We start from the raw sequence: 16,338 nt of genomic DNA, 5'->3' as shown, positions 1-16,338 counted from the left end.
GTTTAGAGAGGCACACCTACGGCATCATGTTAGCCCACATTTTAAATAATCTTGATTTAAATGAGGGATTACAACATTCAGTTTTCAGTCTCAAGCTGCAGGAGTGATTTCAGTTAATTAAATGGCATTGGGACAAGTTTGGGAGTTGTGTGAGCATGTAAAATCGAATATAATGGAATCATTGAGAGGCATCTCAATGCGGCTGTGAAATGAGTGAGGCACCCTCACAGCTCCATTCTGTTATGCATTTGGTGGTGAGGATTTAGAGCAGTCCCGTTACATGCAGTGGCAATCAATTAGATAAATATTGTATTGTGTCTTCTTGTTCTCCACATTATTGGTGTATAAATGCTTCTATTTCCACTGGTGATGTTGGGTTTTTTTAATACTGTAGGCTTTAAATCTGCCTTTCTACTTCAGTTTCTTTAACACACCTTATGGGACATCAGAGAGAATGGTTTGTTTTCTTCTTTTTCTTGGACAGGGCTTTATACTAAAGTCCCCAAAATTAACTCTTCTAAGACGCAGTGTAGTTTTACTCATAGAAGATCTGAAAGGTGTCCAACCTGGGTTTTTACATGTAACAGTTGCAAATCTGGGCTCTAAAAACCCAAGTTATGGGGCGGCGGGGGGTGTTCCCTAATTTTCTTATGTACATGTGTACACATGTACAAATACACACAGGTACAGGCAGCTGGAAGTTGGCCTGTAAGTCTGGTAATTAATCAAATGTCACAGCCAAATGAAAATACTATCCCTGGCCATAACCTAGGTAACAACACATGTTGCTATAGTAACCTAATGCATGCATGGAAGAGACCAACTATACTTAAGGAGGGGAAAAAAAAAAACAACCTTGAATAGTAGTTTAAGTAGTTTAAGTTCTTTTGAATTTTAAAATATTGAGGAGTAAAAGTGGCAAAGACTGTGCAAGTCAGATATGAAAAAATTTCTTTAGAAGTTACTCTGAGGCAGGAACTGCATGAGCAAACGCATAGAATAAGTTGCTAACTTATTTGGAGTCTAGGTAAGGTTTACTGGAATTAGCTCAAAGCCTTTGCCTGTGCGTGAAATGAGAGAAGGAATCAATCACAAACCATTTTGCCTCTCCTGAAGTACAGCTTCACTTATGAACAATGATTAAACATATTAGCCTATTGTCACTTGTTCCATCAATTTTGAAGACTTGGAGCACATATTTCCATGTTGCTAAGATGATGTAATGGTCTATTTTACTTTTCCCTGATATTTTTTATGTAAAATTCAAGAGGCTTCATATACGTTCATAGCGTTACATAGCAAGTCATTAATCACCGCTGTGTGGTAGATAAGAAATGTCCTTAGCATTCACAGAAAGGGAAGCAGAATCAGAGGAATCACTTTATTTGCTTGAGATAAAGGTATTCTCTTTAATTTCCCTTCATTTTATCACCTCTACCATTATTTCGATTAAACATTTACAGGTATCTTTGATCAATGATTCTTGTGATCATAACTCATAAATACTTACTGGTTTTATGATCATATTATGTACAATGTAAGTCTGATTCTTGCTTCATAAATAGGTACAAATCAGAAGTAAGTTATGTCTTTTTCACATGCATGTATAAGTGAGAAAAGAAATCAAAAGCAATTTTTGAATCAGAATTGCCAAGTCTAAATTTATTGCAACTTATTGAATACATAGTCTCTAATGTCCCTGGCTTCTGGAATCATGTTACTTTATAAAAGCTTTCATTTTTTTTCTTTTAACAAAAGGAAATGAAAATAAAAGCTTTCTTTTTTTTTTTTTTTTTCCTTCCCTGGAATTTTATAGCCTCTTCTGGGTGCAGAGAAATATTGGGAAGACTTAATGTCTGAAAAAAGAAAATGCAGATAGGATCCCTGACATTTATAGGTTTAAATACTGTGACACTTCAAGGGTTTAGCTGGTGATTTTTTTTGTGGCATTTGAAACCAGTATTGCTGATGAATATAATATGTGCATACAAATGTTGTGTTCGTTACAGTGGGACCATAAGCATTAAAATAGCTATATAGTTACAATGTAACTTTGTTTAATCCTGGGACATACACATGGAAAATCAGGCATCTAAACCAGGAGTTAGCTTCGTTATCAGAGCTGCATTACATTGACTTCACATGCATAGCCTTAGGCATTTGAAAATATTGGCTCTTGTTCTTGGTTGTGCAATATTCAAGCAAGGTAGATGAACTGTGTGTGATGGCAATACATGAATGAGTTAAAATTGGATTGGCTTGTAAAACACATACGTCTAATATAGCGTTTTGGTAGCTCTGCTGTGGCTATATCAAAGCCACTTATAATAACACAGCTATTGAAATGCTGGGTTATATTTACATTCTAGAGGGGGAACAGTTTGTTGGTGTTGCTATACCATACTCAGAGTGACAGATGGAGCATTTGTGCCAGCAGATCTCAACATACCCTGAGCAAAACAAGGTATTTAGGAGCAAGTTCAGCTTGGCCACTCTATGGTGTTATGGCCAGCAGAAGCTATAGTACTCAGAAATGATGGTCTTCCCTTCTGCATGTATGAGATACACACAACCTAAGAATCCAAGCCCAGATTTGTTGCATTGGTTTATTAATGGATAAATGACCCCCTGTGAATCCCAGAGGGAATTTTTTTGGAGAAGAGTTGAACAAGGGTAGCAGCTCAGTTTGGAAATCACAGAAAAATTCACCCTCAACTTCGGCAGAATGGCTGGGGAGATTTTTAGGCCTCCTCACAGAAATGGAGATGGAGCCCAGCATCCTCACCCAGTAAGGGTAAGGTCTACATTAGAGGCAAGGCATAAAGATCCTCAGGGGGTAGGGCTGAAGCAGAGAGAAATGAAAATAGTGTATGTATGCGCTTTATTTTTGGAATGTGTATGTTTTACAGATGCTAATGGAAGGACGTTTCAATAAAATTCAGACCATTTGTTTCTGTCTGCATTGCAGACCTGTGCACTGCAGCTTTGCACTTGTGTGGGAGAACTGAGAAGCCAGGCTGCCACTTGGAGTAAGGGGGGATCAAATGAGAATCTGTTTCATTATCCACATGGGATGAAATTTATAGAAGATGGAAAGCAGATCAGATTTAAAAGCTCCCTTAAGTGAGAAAGCGTGTCTTAGGAAAAAACAAACAAACAAAGCCATGATTAGCCACATTACAGGCTAGACACATCCCATGTGTTACCATCATGATAAACATGTGCTTTTCTCATGCATTTCTGTGCTACGTTCCATTTTACACATTATCTGCAAGTTGGCCTCTTGTGAAGCCAAATATTTGAGCAGGAGTCATCTCTGTGGTGTTAGAGGGGTCCGATTAGCAACTGAAGTGCAAACGGGGGCAGCTGAGTCAACGGCAGAGGTTGACCCCAGCAGCCTGCCAGGAAGAGGCAGCTTCGCATTCCAGCTCAGTGCAGTGGGAACTCGGCCAGCCCTGGCTCCCCAGGAAAAGTCATGAATTAATGCATGCCTCTGCCAGGGAACGGTGATGTGCTGACGGCATTGCTGGGGCCTCTTGGAAAGGGACGGTAATGGACTAGTTTGTGCTTCTGCCCCATGTTTGAAGAGCAACTTTTAACTGTTGGGAGCATATAAATCATGGTTTAATAAACTGAGATGTGTAGGTTGTTAGTTTGGTCTACATCTCATTGCAGATAGTGCTCTACATATTTGATGTAAATGATAAAATGTGTCTGACTCCAAAAGCGAGTGTGTAGCTCAAGGGATAAATTGCATCGATGTTCTCAGGGGAATGAGAGATGCTGCTCTGATTAAGTCTAATGGAAGCTAATTTCTGCAGAGCCCCATATACTGCTGATGTCTTGCCTTTGTTGGGTTTTGTTTTACATTATTAATTAACCATACTTCTGCTTCCAAGCACTTGAGACCCCTTTGAAGTTGCAGTTTGATCAATTGATATGAAGTGTGCTACCGGTATAAACAACCTTATCGCATTAAACTGACACTTTAAGTAGTTCTGTGGCCGGAGAACTTACCTAGAAAGAACTTTTCTGTGCTGAATCATGACTCCATGTTGCTTTAGCAAAGCCTCCACCACCAAATGTTGGCTTTGGTCTTTAAAAGTTTCTAAGCAAATGTATTATCAGTTTTAAGAGATAAAACATGCATTGCCACATGTTTTAAAGCAGTTGTATTGGCAAACAACTTTCCACAGAACACAAAAACTGCAGCCTGAAAGAGATCTATATAGTGGTTAAAATCTGCTATAGAAGAGCTCTATCACGAGGGGTTTGGCTATTTTATTTTTTTTTTGCAAAATGCTCAGTAGTTTGGGATGGCATAGCTGATCTGTGGTAATATTGCAGAGCTGAATGGACATATTTGTATTTGACGCAAATTCTCCTGGGATTTGCAGAAATCTGGCTCTGTGCTTTGAGCCATCTGACCTTTCTGTGCTTTGGCAAACGCCAGCTCACATGTAGGTGATGTTACCAGCCACAGGGAGGGCGATGGTGAGAGCGTGTTGTGCTCCTGCTTCCTCTTCCCCAGCAAACCATGGGAGCAGGAGCACCATGAGTGCTGGGACACTCCTGGCAAAGGAGGAGAAGGAGGAGGTTTGTTAGTAGAGTCCTATAATATCCACAGGGGTATAGGAGGACATAGCAAAGTCAGCATTTTCAGCACAAATCAGCCCTGTAATCTTCATGAGGGAATGAAATCCCTCCAAGGCCAGCACCTGGCTGCCAGCAAGGTCTCCATCTTTGCTACTGATGTCGTCAAAGATGCTTGTCCTGAATTTGGGTCCTGTTCATCAGGTGCTGGAGAAGGGACCAAGAGATAAGGAGGAGGGGTGGGGAAGAGAAGAACTGGGCAGAGCACTGCTCTGAAGAGAATGGAAACAGTAAAGAAAAGCCTGTAAGCAGCAGGAAAGGGGACCCTTGCCCTTCTCAGCATCACTGCCCGGTAAAGAGGAAGGAGAGCTTTCTGGGGAGCCAGAGACAGTCCTTGGCTAAAGATTTTAGATCTGCCTGAAAGGTCTCTGGAAGAGCCCAGAGCTGAGTAAAGGAGGGATGAAGTGGCCATGGATGCCTGTGAGTATTGAGGCCTTTCCTGCACCCTTTGCTTCATATATACTGCTGGCAGACAGTTTCCTTGTGTTCAGCACGCATTTCTCCTGTCTTGGTTTAATTTAATTGAGGTAAATCCCCTGTGTCAGCCAAACCAAATGGCTCCAAGCGCAAGAGAGGAAAGCCGACAACTCCTTAGGGAAGGGGAGGAGGAGAGGAAGGACATCGAGGGAAGGGACTCAGCCAGTTTTCCTTGATCACGCTGTGGCATGTGACCAGGAATCACAGGGTCCCTGGTTGCGTGTCCCCCCACCTACAGCAGCCATCCACATGTCTGTCACACTCTGACACTGGATCTGCAGCAACTGTTGCTTCAGCTGGCTGCTGGCGTGTATTTATCATCAGTGGTGTTGAAAACAGAGCCAGAGCAAAATGTCATTAAAACTCCAGCTCTAGATATTGACAAGAGACAAATAGAAAAGGATGATGAAGAAAATGGGATACCTATTTTTTAAGCACAGGCTTGGGATATTTTCTTTTGGATTTTGATTGATTTCAGGGGACAGATCAAAGGAATTAAACAAAATATTTAGTAATGTCTTCTGGTTTTCCCGCATGGATTTATTTCTACTCATTCCTTGCACGCTGCTGTAGTACATAAATGTGCAGTGGCTGGGAGCACTTTCACCACTGGTAGGGCACAGGGCATGGGGAAGCAAGATCATTGATTAGCGCTGTCATGTCTCAGCAATGATAAACTTACGTAATCATGTCTGTCAGGGATCCTTTTTCTAATTGCATATTGCTAAGGGACTAGCACAGATTGCACCTTGTTTACCTTGGCCATTTTAGTGGCTAAGCTTGCTCTGTTTGATATCCTTTTTGTTTCTGTAGCACTCACCTCCTCCTGTGGCCAGCTGTGCCTGAGTACCCTATCCAGGTCTGATTATTTTCCTTCACACTAAATAGTTTTGATTCGCTGTCAGAGCCCTTTAATTTCATTGCAGCTTTGTTTACCAAGATGAAGCAATGCACTCAGAGCACAGAGTAACACAAATAATTGTAATTTTGGTGAAACTGCCTCCCCAGTTCCTGAGCTCTCAACCTTTCTGCTCTGCCTGCTCAGTACCAGTGGTACCAGCATACCTGGCTCCTGTCTAGTCTTGGTTTAAATCTGCTACCACTCTTGCTGCTACCAAGTTGAATGGAAGTTAGTGCATTCTTCAAAAACTGTGTTTGCTGGTCTTAACCCTATAAAGTTTCAAGTCTGTGCCAGGAAGTTTCTTTCACCCAAACTCCAGGACTTTGTGGGGTGGCAGAACCTGGCACAATCTGTGCTTGGAGTAGGGCTGAGCACTCCTTTTGCATCATTGGGACAGACAGGGCAAAGGCAAACACTGTCAGAGATCCCACACTTGGCCCTGCATAGTGTGAATACCTCGGACATAAGCTCTGCAAGGCTAGTGGCCAGCCACATGATGGTCCGGAGGTCTCAGCTGGTCTGAGCTAGTGTTCAGCTTGTACCAACCGTGGTCCAACACCGACGCAGCTGAGTTGTTCCAAGTTGGATGCTGTTCAAGTTCAACAGAACTTCAGGGTGATGCTTCATGTTCAATTCTGCGTCAAGAAAAAAGTGTCAGCTAAATACCACCTACCTTCCACAAAACAGTGATTGAATTGCCTTTACAGTGGTGAAACTTTGGCAGAGTATATCTGTTTAATCAATGCAATAGTTTGGAAAAAAAAAAAAAAGCTTCTTGGGGCCACAGCTTTACAGTGTAATGGAACAAGTAGTGCAAATGAACTGCTGAAGCCCCCTGATGTGACAAGAGCCTGTAAGGATAAATCTTAGGGAAACATTTGGAGAGTTATGAGTGGTTATTCAGTACTATCCTGTCATCTCTTGAAAGGAAATATTGCAGAACTTACTGATGTTCTTTGCAGTCAGTCTGTAAGCTCTTGGTTGGTAGGAGTTAAGGATCATATGTTCATGCTGTCTCTGCAGTGTCATCTTCTATTTTTCTGGAGGTGTCAGGAACATAATCAGCTGTCAGAAAAAATAGAGGCTCAGGAAAGCAAAGGATGTAGTTTTCTTGGCAAGTACAGTGTCCTCGTCATATGTCCTCTGAATCTGAACTGGAAGGACTAGACACCAGTCCCCTTTTTCGACTGGTTTTTGCAAGACCTGGCTCAGCGAATAAGCTATCAGCCACATGAACCCTTATCTAGATGGCTCTTTAAAGCCAGCTGGTCTTTTACCATCTGACTGATTCATTTGTGTTGAGCCTGTGACTCTCAGCATCAAATACATTTTTGCAAACATTCAGTAAACTGGGTTAATATATAGTGGTTTACTACTTGCAGAAATGGCCAAAAACTTGTTGCTGTCTGTCTGGAGGCAGATTCAATCTAAATGGCTGAGTCTGGGTATCCAGGGGATATGCAGGGACTGGGGTAGTGATGCTCTTTTCTGGAGCTGCCTGTGCTTCAAGGAACAGGTTGCAGCACTGCCTTGCTTTAACAACTGAAAACAACCAGCTTTCCAGTGCAATAGTTACTTGTTACAAGGAGAAAACCATTCATAATTTATTTTCAGAAATGAGGTCAAAATAGTGCAGCTGGGGAGGGAAGTGACTGGCGCAGCGGGTTGGTAATGAGATACAAAGCCTTTCCCTGTAGGTTAAATCCAGCTTCAGTCAGCAGTGACTAAAATCTTTTATCATTTGACAGTTGTTCACCACAGCCTTTGCAGCGTTGGCTTTGCTCTATGACATCTGAGTCAGTACTTGCATAACCAGCACCCTGCTCGGCTGCCTGTGCATCACACGGACCTGCACCAAGGTCCGGGGCAGGTTAGCAAGGAAGCACCCACTCCTCTTGCCGGGATCACGGTGGTCCTGTGGAGGGCCTCCTGCTCTTCAGAAGGCTTTAGGTTGAACATACTTTCTTCCTGGTTTGAAGCCCTGAACCCTGTCTGTTTCTAGCTGTGTCGGTGGGCAGGGTGGTGGGCTGGAGGTTGTAGTAATCATCTACTCTGAGTTGAAGAGCAGCATTAGAGAAGCTCTGCCAGGGCTGTGGCAGCAGCCTTACTAATTGCTTGATCTGGTCCTGACTGATGGAGCCATCCCTTCCCTGGGAGGTCTGGTCATGCCCTCAGGTTCCCTCCTCGCAGTCTCCTCTGAAGCCCTTCTTCATGTCTGCCCCTGTGTGCACAGATTCTTGAGGGGTTAAAGCCTTAAATAAAAGGGCATAAGTGTCTTCTGTACATTTCCTTTCCTTGACCATTGTAGAATTACAGAAAACAGCAGGGCAGACGGTCAGATCACTGCCCACAGGTTGTTCTCTTAGTGCGGATCTTCTAGTGATGGATGTGGCTTTCTTACTGATCCATCTAGGGGAGGAGGTACTGAGATCAGATGTTTAAGACCTGTCCATGGTTTTCTTTGTCACATTAACCAGTCAGAGTTGTTTCTGCTTTTTCTCCTTGCAGTGTATTAACATTTGTATCATAGACTTTGTCTGCATCTCTTATGTCTGAGCTTTCAGATATTGCCTTGTCCTAGTCAGAGAGGAAGGGCCTCTTCAAATGTACCTGCTTGGAGATGCACTGAGCTTTTGCCTGATGCAATGGAAGTACTAAGCACTCTGTCCACCTTACATGAATTTTATGGCTGCTGGACTTGCCTAGCTTCTGCAGCTTAAAGTGAGCTAGTCCTCTGGGTTTGTCACTTAGCTGTCCTGTACGTGAACAAACATGGCTTGGCCTTTCTGAGTCTGAGGACTGAAGCGATGGCTGTGAAATCCCTACCCTGTTTTAGAGTATTAACTTGAGTATAAAATAAGGGTAATTGAGAGTGTCAGTGTGAACTGCCTGTTCACAGCTGATAGACCAAAGCCTCTGGGGACTTAGGGAGACACCTGCAAAAGGATGAGAGCTGGTGTCATGGGAGGGAAAGGCAGAATGAAAGGGCAAAGGTATATCTCCTTAAATATAGATCAGATTTCCCCACTGAGTGAGAGAAATCTCTGGCATGAAGGTGTCCCCTGCTCCAAAGAGTCTGCTGTTTAGGTATTCACTCCCAACATGCTGAGTCCTTTTGGCTCCTACTGTTTTCATACACTTTATAGCAGGATGACAGCTCTGAGGAGTAAAACAAGCCAGGAATGTGACTGCTGTCATGTGCTGGAGGCATGCTGTAATAGTGACCTGGGATGGGCTGTGGGTTGAAGCTGGGGTTGGATGGCAAGGGAGGGGAAGGATTTCCTGGAGAGGAAAATTGCCTGGCCAGCCCTTTGGAAAAATGTAAGCATGCTCTGCTGAAGGGCACTTGTGCTCCTTCCTGCCAGAAGCTTGCAGCACCACAGAGTGGGGTGTTGAGAGGAGGTATCAGCTGCAACCTGCTGTGCAGCCAAGCAGAGGAAGCCACCCTGTGGCATGCTTTTGGGCGTTGCTCTTGCTGGTGCTCTGGTGAGTAGGCAAGTGGATGAGGAAGGTTTAAATCAACCTGCAAACAGAAGGTAAAATATCAAGAAAAAAAGAAATGTGTGAGGAATTCCTCTAACATAGAAATTCTATAGTCTCTAGTGGGCCTGAAGGGGAGCATTAGACTTAACATTTTAGCAGGAAGCGTAGAGAGGAGAGGAGACGCTTGGTCTGCAGAAGAAGGAGGCAGATCAAGAGTCAAGAAAGCATTTGTGGATGGGAAGACACAGGCCAACCTTGCGTCAGGTAGTGGACACAGAAATGTCAGAAATGTGTGTGGTCAATATAAACACTTGGTAATAGAGATATAAAATTGGACCAGATGTTGGTTGATCCAATGCAGTGGACATCACTGAAGTTTAGTCCCCTCCCATGAGTTTGAATTTTACTCATGGGGAGGTAAAAATAAGATGATGAAGTTCAAGGGAACATCCAAAATGATAGCATCATTAAATATTCCAGGGTGAATGTTTGTTCATGTGGCTGATACTTATTCAGGTTCATGTTTAAAGTTCCCTTTAGGCTTTTGGTAACAAAGTAGGGATTAATTTCTGGCTGAACTCTTTCTTTAAGTAGGATGTGCCCAAGTGCTCATGGCTGTTGAGCATGTAGCATGCTTGCTAAGAGTGTTTGACTTGTACAGTTGTGGCAACACCAGCATCTAAAACTTTGTAGACATATCTTTTTAGTATACCTCGGATGGCCTCTTGGGGTAACTCTTGGCTCCATCCTGAAGTTTTGAGATGTGATATCACTGCTCTTCAGCCTCATTTCATTGTCGGGTATCATGGCAGTGCTTCCTTTGTTGCTAAGAAGGTGGAGAATCACAGCAAGAAGACAGGGCTTAATTTGATTTTAAGCTTACCCAGCTCCTGTGTTGGGAGAAGAAAATAAGATGGTAACTGATTCCTCATATATGGGAGGCATGGACTTGCCAGTGGTAGATAAGTACATCCCAATTCAGAGCATATTTTAAGTCTTTTGATATAGTTGGTGTTCTGGTAGATGGCTGTTCAGCTGTCTTCTCCCCTTTTTTCTCCCTTGTGCCCTCAACCAGATCCTAGATTGCCAACTCTGTTCATAGTAACTCTTAAAAGAACTCAGGCTGTAGTTTTCTGTACACTTCAAGTGGTATAAACCAGCAATGCTACTGTACAAAGTGATTCTGCTTTCTTCCTGGCCCCTTCCCCACTGCCCTCATGCTTGTGCCTAGATGAGTGTTTGTACTGCATTGGGAAACCACTCCGGGTTAGAACTAACCAGAAGGACAAGAGATCTGGGGTTTGTTGTATTCTACATCACTTTGAGATCTAAATTGTGAAAGGCAGAAGAAAGCCAGTGCTGTGTGAATCATTTCATGGGCAGGAGAGGATTAGTCTCTGAGCAGACTAGTGTCTAGAGAAAGCAGCCATTTACTGCACTAATGTTCAACTAAAAGCATGATCCAGTATCAATGAAGGCAATGGAAATTATACTAGCAAGTGGTGTAAGGAGTAGGAGCAGGGCATAGCAATTTATTTTTAATCAAACAAGAGCCATGAAGTCATTAGTTGTTTCTTCAGAAGGCTTCGGTAGGTGTGCTAGAGAGCACTGTGCCATCTCTGCTGTGCCATATGTGCACAAAAAGATTAATTCCCAGGTTAGCAAGATCGGAATGATGATGAGACAGAAGTCTGAGTCAGACACAGTGGGGAGAGGCAAATGCCACAGGCTGAAGCCGTGCTTGGACTCCTGCTGAATTTTGAAAAGAGCTAGAATGAGGGAGATTTTTTTGTTCTTTTAATAAGAGAAGAACCAGAGGGTTTGAAAAACATGAATTTCAGAAGCAAAGAAATTGCAAATTATGGCTTCATTCTCTAGCTACAGCTTTCCCGAGGATTTGGAGTACTTTGCAAATATTTAATTACTCTCACTTCAGTGCCCTTGTAAGCATTGCAGAAAATAAGCAAAAGTAAACTGTGCTGCAGGACTTGCAATCCAGCTGTAAATCTGATGCCTTTACTAGCACCTCTAGAGCTATTTTTTTCATCGTAAGAGTGGGAAACTGAGGTTATATAAACTGATAAATTAAAAAGAGAACAGGTCCCGGGACCTGAGACCTGAAGACTCTGCTCCAACAGCTTTATAACCTGCTATTCCGAACCTCAGAAAGTGGCACAGTCTAAATGCTCGCCTTCTTGCTGCGCGGCCGTAGCTGTGTGCAGCATTACAGTATGCATTCCCCAGGCACCAGCCCTGGAGCTGTCATGCGTACACTGTAAATGGATATCCTAGTGGTCTTTATGTGCATTAATATTCTGTCTCTCGGTTACACAGAGAGTAGATGTACTATGCAGATGAAATCACCCACAGTGATTTCAGTGGGGTTCTGCAGGCTCAGATTTAGAATGTTCTTTTCATTAAGTTGGACCGCTAATGACATATTTGTAAAATATTTGGGTTTTTTTTCAGTTTCTATGGGGTGTTCCTCTGCTTTAGCATGTTACAGAAATAAGGTACATGGTTAAGGCACTGATTTAGAGCAAGCAAGCTAAGAAGATCTTTACCTCAATTCCCTCATTTTTTTAAATTTACATTGGATGAGCATATCATAAATCATAGGAAAAGCAACAACTTACCCAGTTTTGCAGCCCCCTAAGCAGCTGCTTTTGAAAAGCTGACATTTAGTGCAGTGATTAAGTATGAAACCCATAAGTGTGAAATTAAGCATCAGAACAAGCAAGTATTTAGTTCCAAACTTGTCTTTTTATGTTGCATATACAACATTCCCCCTCCCACCTTTCCCCCCTTCATTTTCCTCCTCTTTGCCTGTCAAAATGTACCCCCTTCAGGTTGGGGCCTGTGTTATCTGTTAGGTTTGTGAAGCACGTTGCACACAGTGGGTGCTACCAGAAGCAAAACATGAATGCTGATGATGGAGGCTGTGATTTGGAAGCTGGGCAAAACCAGGGAGAGGGTGCCGGAGCAGAAAGCAGTTATAGCAGCCACGAGCAGAGGGCAGGGTTGATGGAGAGACAGACAGTGCTGGCCACTGAAGTGTCACCAAAGAGGCAATTTTCAGCTTTCTGCAATGGCAAGGGAACATTTAGCTCAGCTTGGCTCAAAACAGCAAAGAAAGACTAGATAGGACAACGGACATTAATGTGGAAAGGGCTGTTAAATGTTAGCTGTAGCAGCCAGACGTCTTTGCTAAAATCAAAAACAAAAGTTATTTCATTAAAGCCTCTGAACACAAAGTACTCTGTGAAAGTTTAAATGCCAGGTGGTGTATTAAGTAAATAAAGTAGTCCTGCTGTAGGCATTGTTTCTCACAGCAGCCGGCTATAACCAGCACACAGTACAAGTGACCATGTGAATCTCTGCCATGTGATGTAGCGCTATGCCTGGCTAACGTGCTGATACGGGGCTGGGAAGTCAGAGGAGACTTTCCTTTCAGCAGTTATCAGTATGTTGATAAGGGCTAACTATTGCACGTGGCTTATTTGCATGGATTGGCTTACGCTCATTAGTCATCTAGTTTGGATCAGAAAAAGAAACTCAGGGTTTGCCCAGATGTCATGTGTCTTTACAGCGCAGTTTGAATGGAGTGATTGATTTTCATTTTAGTGACTTTTTAGATTGGTATCATAGTACTGCACAGTTAGCTTTTGTTATAACCCAGCAGTTGCCCCCAGGCGGCAGTTGCAGAATGTCATATCCCATTATCGGCAGACCTGGGTTTGTGTACAGCAGGAGCCATTTGGAAGGTGGCACTCTCAAACCCCTCTTGCTCTGCTGTTAGTAGCAGAATTGGAAAGTTAGCCAGGTGATGCAGAAAGTGAAAAGCTGGTATTTGCAAGCTTCTTGACCCCACGCTTTGTGGGTGATGGATGCACAGGAGGATAAAGCATTCTTTGCTCACGTGTGCTTCTCATAGAGATGCATGCCCAAACGTCGTCCTCATGCTTCTTGCGGTTCTACTGGATGTTTTCCCATCATGCTGTTACCTGCTGAAGATCACTGCTAATGCTTTACTCCTACCATTGGCATTTGTGCTGGCAAGGTACATGTTGCCTGTGTTTCTGACGGTGTGTGCTGGCCACAGCCGTGGGGTGCTGAGTCTCTCAATATAATTACTATGCTGAGCTAATTGCTTATGCTTGGCTCAGGCACTTACTCAGTGGCTACTCAACCATTACCAGGACCTCTACATTTATTGTCTGTGAGGCTGTCAAACAGCAGTGGAATGTGCATTTGGCTGTCTCAAAAAAAAAAAATCCCCAAAAAACACCTTTCTTTGCCATCAAGCTCATGGGTGATCTGTTCCTTTGCTTGCCCATGGTATTCTCTCAAATATTTGCAAGACAGAGGAGTGGGAAGCCCGGCTGGAACCTTTCTGACAATGTCAACTAGAAAAATCCCATTGGGAGGGATGCTCTACACCAGGATTTCTGGTCTCTGCTTGCTGTGCTTGGATCACATGTATTTGTTTCTTTAAAAGCAACAAATTTGTAATTGTATACATCTCTGGATCCTATATACTACTTCCTGCAGCTTGCCTACAGCCCTGAGAGGCCAAGTTCAGAGCCCTTGACAGCCACCTCTCTCCTGACAATCAAGCCCCCTGGTCAACTCACGTGCTCCGATAGAAATTTGTCTGTTGAATAAAGGAAAAATACAAGTCTGTTGAAAACAAGCAATGCAAAACAGAAAGTGATGAAACTCATCTAATTGTAAAGAATAACTATTAAGAAGGAAGTGTGAAAACAGAGGCTCACTGTGGAGGTTTCGGTCTCAGAAAGATGCTAAGCTTGGGAGAAGGAGAGGGTAGAAACCAGCTGCGAGGGTGCTTGCGCAGTGGGACCAGGGGAGCTCTGATGGGTAGCTTCCCCCTGGTTGGGAGCCTGTCAGCCTGATAGTGATGGCTGCTTTGGTAACGTATCCAGAACCTCACAGTGCACTCTTAAAAGGCAAAACAACACAAAACGAAACCTCCCAAGGCCTGCAAAGCCCCCTTTATCTGAGACTGGTGGTGTAGCCTGCTTGCTGTTCCCAGATGGTGAGTATTTGAAAAGCTGCTCTACGGAAATGGAATATTTCAGTTATATTCTGTAAGCCATGCTGACATAACGTGTCAAATCTTTCCAGATTTGTCAAGTACATTTAACAAATGTAAGATAACCAATGTACAATTCTGGGCAGGGTGGAAGATCCTCTGTCTAATCAGCAGTGCAGGAGAAATCTGCAGTAAACCCTTTAAAGGATACAGTGTTGGGGAAGTGTTTCTCCTGATCAGCCTTTCCTCATAAAGGGGCCTTGAGATCTTCAGAAAGAAGAACAATGCTCAAAACTTTACTAATTAAACTCTTCAGCTCCTGATTTTCTCAGTTTTATGAGGAAAAGGTGTTACATTGCAGATTCCACTGATACGAGTGTTGTTTAGGCACGTAAATAGACCACAAGCGGAGTAGAACAGGCTAAATCCTGAAAACTGATATGGCTTTGTCTTTGGTTTTACAACATGAAATAGCTGCTAAAGCAAAAGTCGGAGCTTTCAGGTTCAGGTATTTCTGTGGCTGAGACCACTTAAGGAGTGGTTTCCTTTACTATGTTTGGACTAATATAAAGAAATTGCATTTTTACTGAAAAAATACACATTTCCCTGTGAAACTTTTCAGATGGCATATGATATTTTAATGACTTAAAGGGTGTATTTTTCTCTTCCTTTGATTAATAAAAAAATCTGCAACTTGTTTTTGGAAACAAGTAAGCTTCCCATTGAATGGTGTACCAGCTACATGAAAAGCCATGGAATTGTTTTAGTAAGACTGAAACAAATGTGCTTACTAATGCAGGTAGGACAGACGCTGCTCAGCAGGAACCAGGGAGGTTAGATGAAGGACTGGAAGGCCTGGCTGTTATGAGTGACGCGCTGTTGATCACAGATACAGGCTATATGGTTTGATAGTAGAAGCTGTATGTTCTTGTATGGCGGGAGGCATGCTGTGTATGACCAAGTGAAAATGCTAGATATGGCAGGAAATTTCCTGAGCAGTATCTGTCATATTTTTTGGTACAATAACTCTTAAGATTACTTTTCAGGCTTAATTTTATTTTATTTTTTTTAATAACAGGTATTTTACAACATTAGTGTCAGTATCACCAATACTATTTGAATAGAAACAGCCAGTAGCCATTTACCTGCTTACGGGTTCATAGTTTTACTGCCATTAAGTGGCATTAAACTTCATTTCACATAATGTGCATCAATTTGCTTATGTGTCAAAATTAACATAGTATTGTGTCTGAAGAGTGAATCAGCTTAATGAACAGCTGGCTCAACTCAGATTCACTTGTGCTGCTAACTACTTAAAATTCAGGAGCCACAGCCTGCCGCCTTCTCTGTTTCACTGCCAGCTGAAGAATGGAAATGAAAGGACAGTCTTGTCCTGGGAAGGAATCGAATAAAAAGTGTCACATGGCAAATAGAAATTCCTTTTGGATTTTTTCTGAGAAGTTTCAGTCTAAATGGTAAATGAATATATCCCTATGTGTAATCTTGGAAAGCTAAATAGCAACAGTACAGCTTTATATGTTAGCAATGGCATTATCTGCTTGATCAGGTACAGGACAGGAGAATACTGAAGTGTGATTCCTAGGAAGAGGTAAACTGCAAAAGTGATTTATTTTTCAAGGTTAGTAACTCTCACCAGTTCTGGCTACTTCGTCTTAAGTACACAAATAGAAATTAAAGTTTGAGAGCAGGCTACTGGCTGTATTCTTTGGGCCGTCAACAGGGGAGTGTGACTCTATTACAAACCACCTGA

The 16,338-nt window shown here is 42.7% G+C and overlaps 1 protein-coding gene and 1 long non-coding RNA gene across 6 annotated transcripts in view; one reads left to right on the top strand and one right to left on the bottom strand.

Annotated features, from left to right (window-relative positions):
- Positions 1–16,338, top strand: part of PRKAG2 (protein kinase AMP-activated non-catalytic subunit gamma 2) — a 223,368-nt gene that overhangs the window by 128,674 nt on the left and 78,356 nt on the right. Inside the window, exon 1 of one of the 5 annotated variants that reach the window (XM_074831198.1) lies at positions 9,466–9,567. The exons of the other annotated variants lie outside the window; for them this stretch is intronic. The gene's annotated coding sequence lies outside the window, so the exon portion shown is untranslated. Of the gene's footprint in view, positions 1–9,465; positions 9,568–16,338 lie in introns of those variants that run through there. 5 annotated transcript variants of the gene reach the window in all.
- Positions 5,483–10,456, bottom strand: LOC141926065 (uncharacterized). Its single transcript, XR_012624019.1, has 3 exons — positions 10,227–10,456; positions 6,979–7,096; positions 5,483–6,666 (listed from the first exon to the last, which is right to left on the bottom strand). It is a non-coding gene; the product is annotated as an uncharacterized LOC141926065 (long non-coding RNA).

This window comes from Strix aluco, chromosome 1 (genome assembly GCF_031877795.1).
Source record: "Strix aluco isolate bStrAlu1 chromosome 1, bStrAlu1.hap1, whole genome shotgun sequence".
Lineage (NCBI taxonomy): Eukaryota > Metazoa > Chordata > Aves > Strigiformes > Strigidae > Strix > Strix aluco.
Note: the sequence above shows the minus strand (reverse complement) of the source record. Positions and strands in the feature narration are given on the sequence as shown.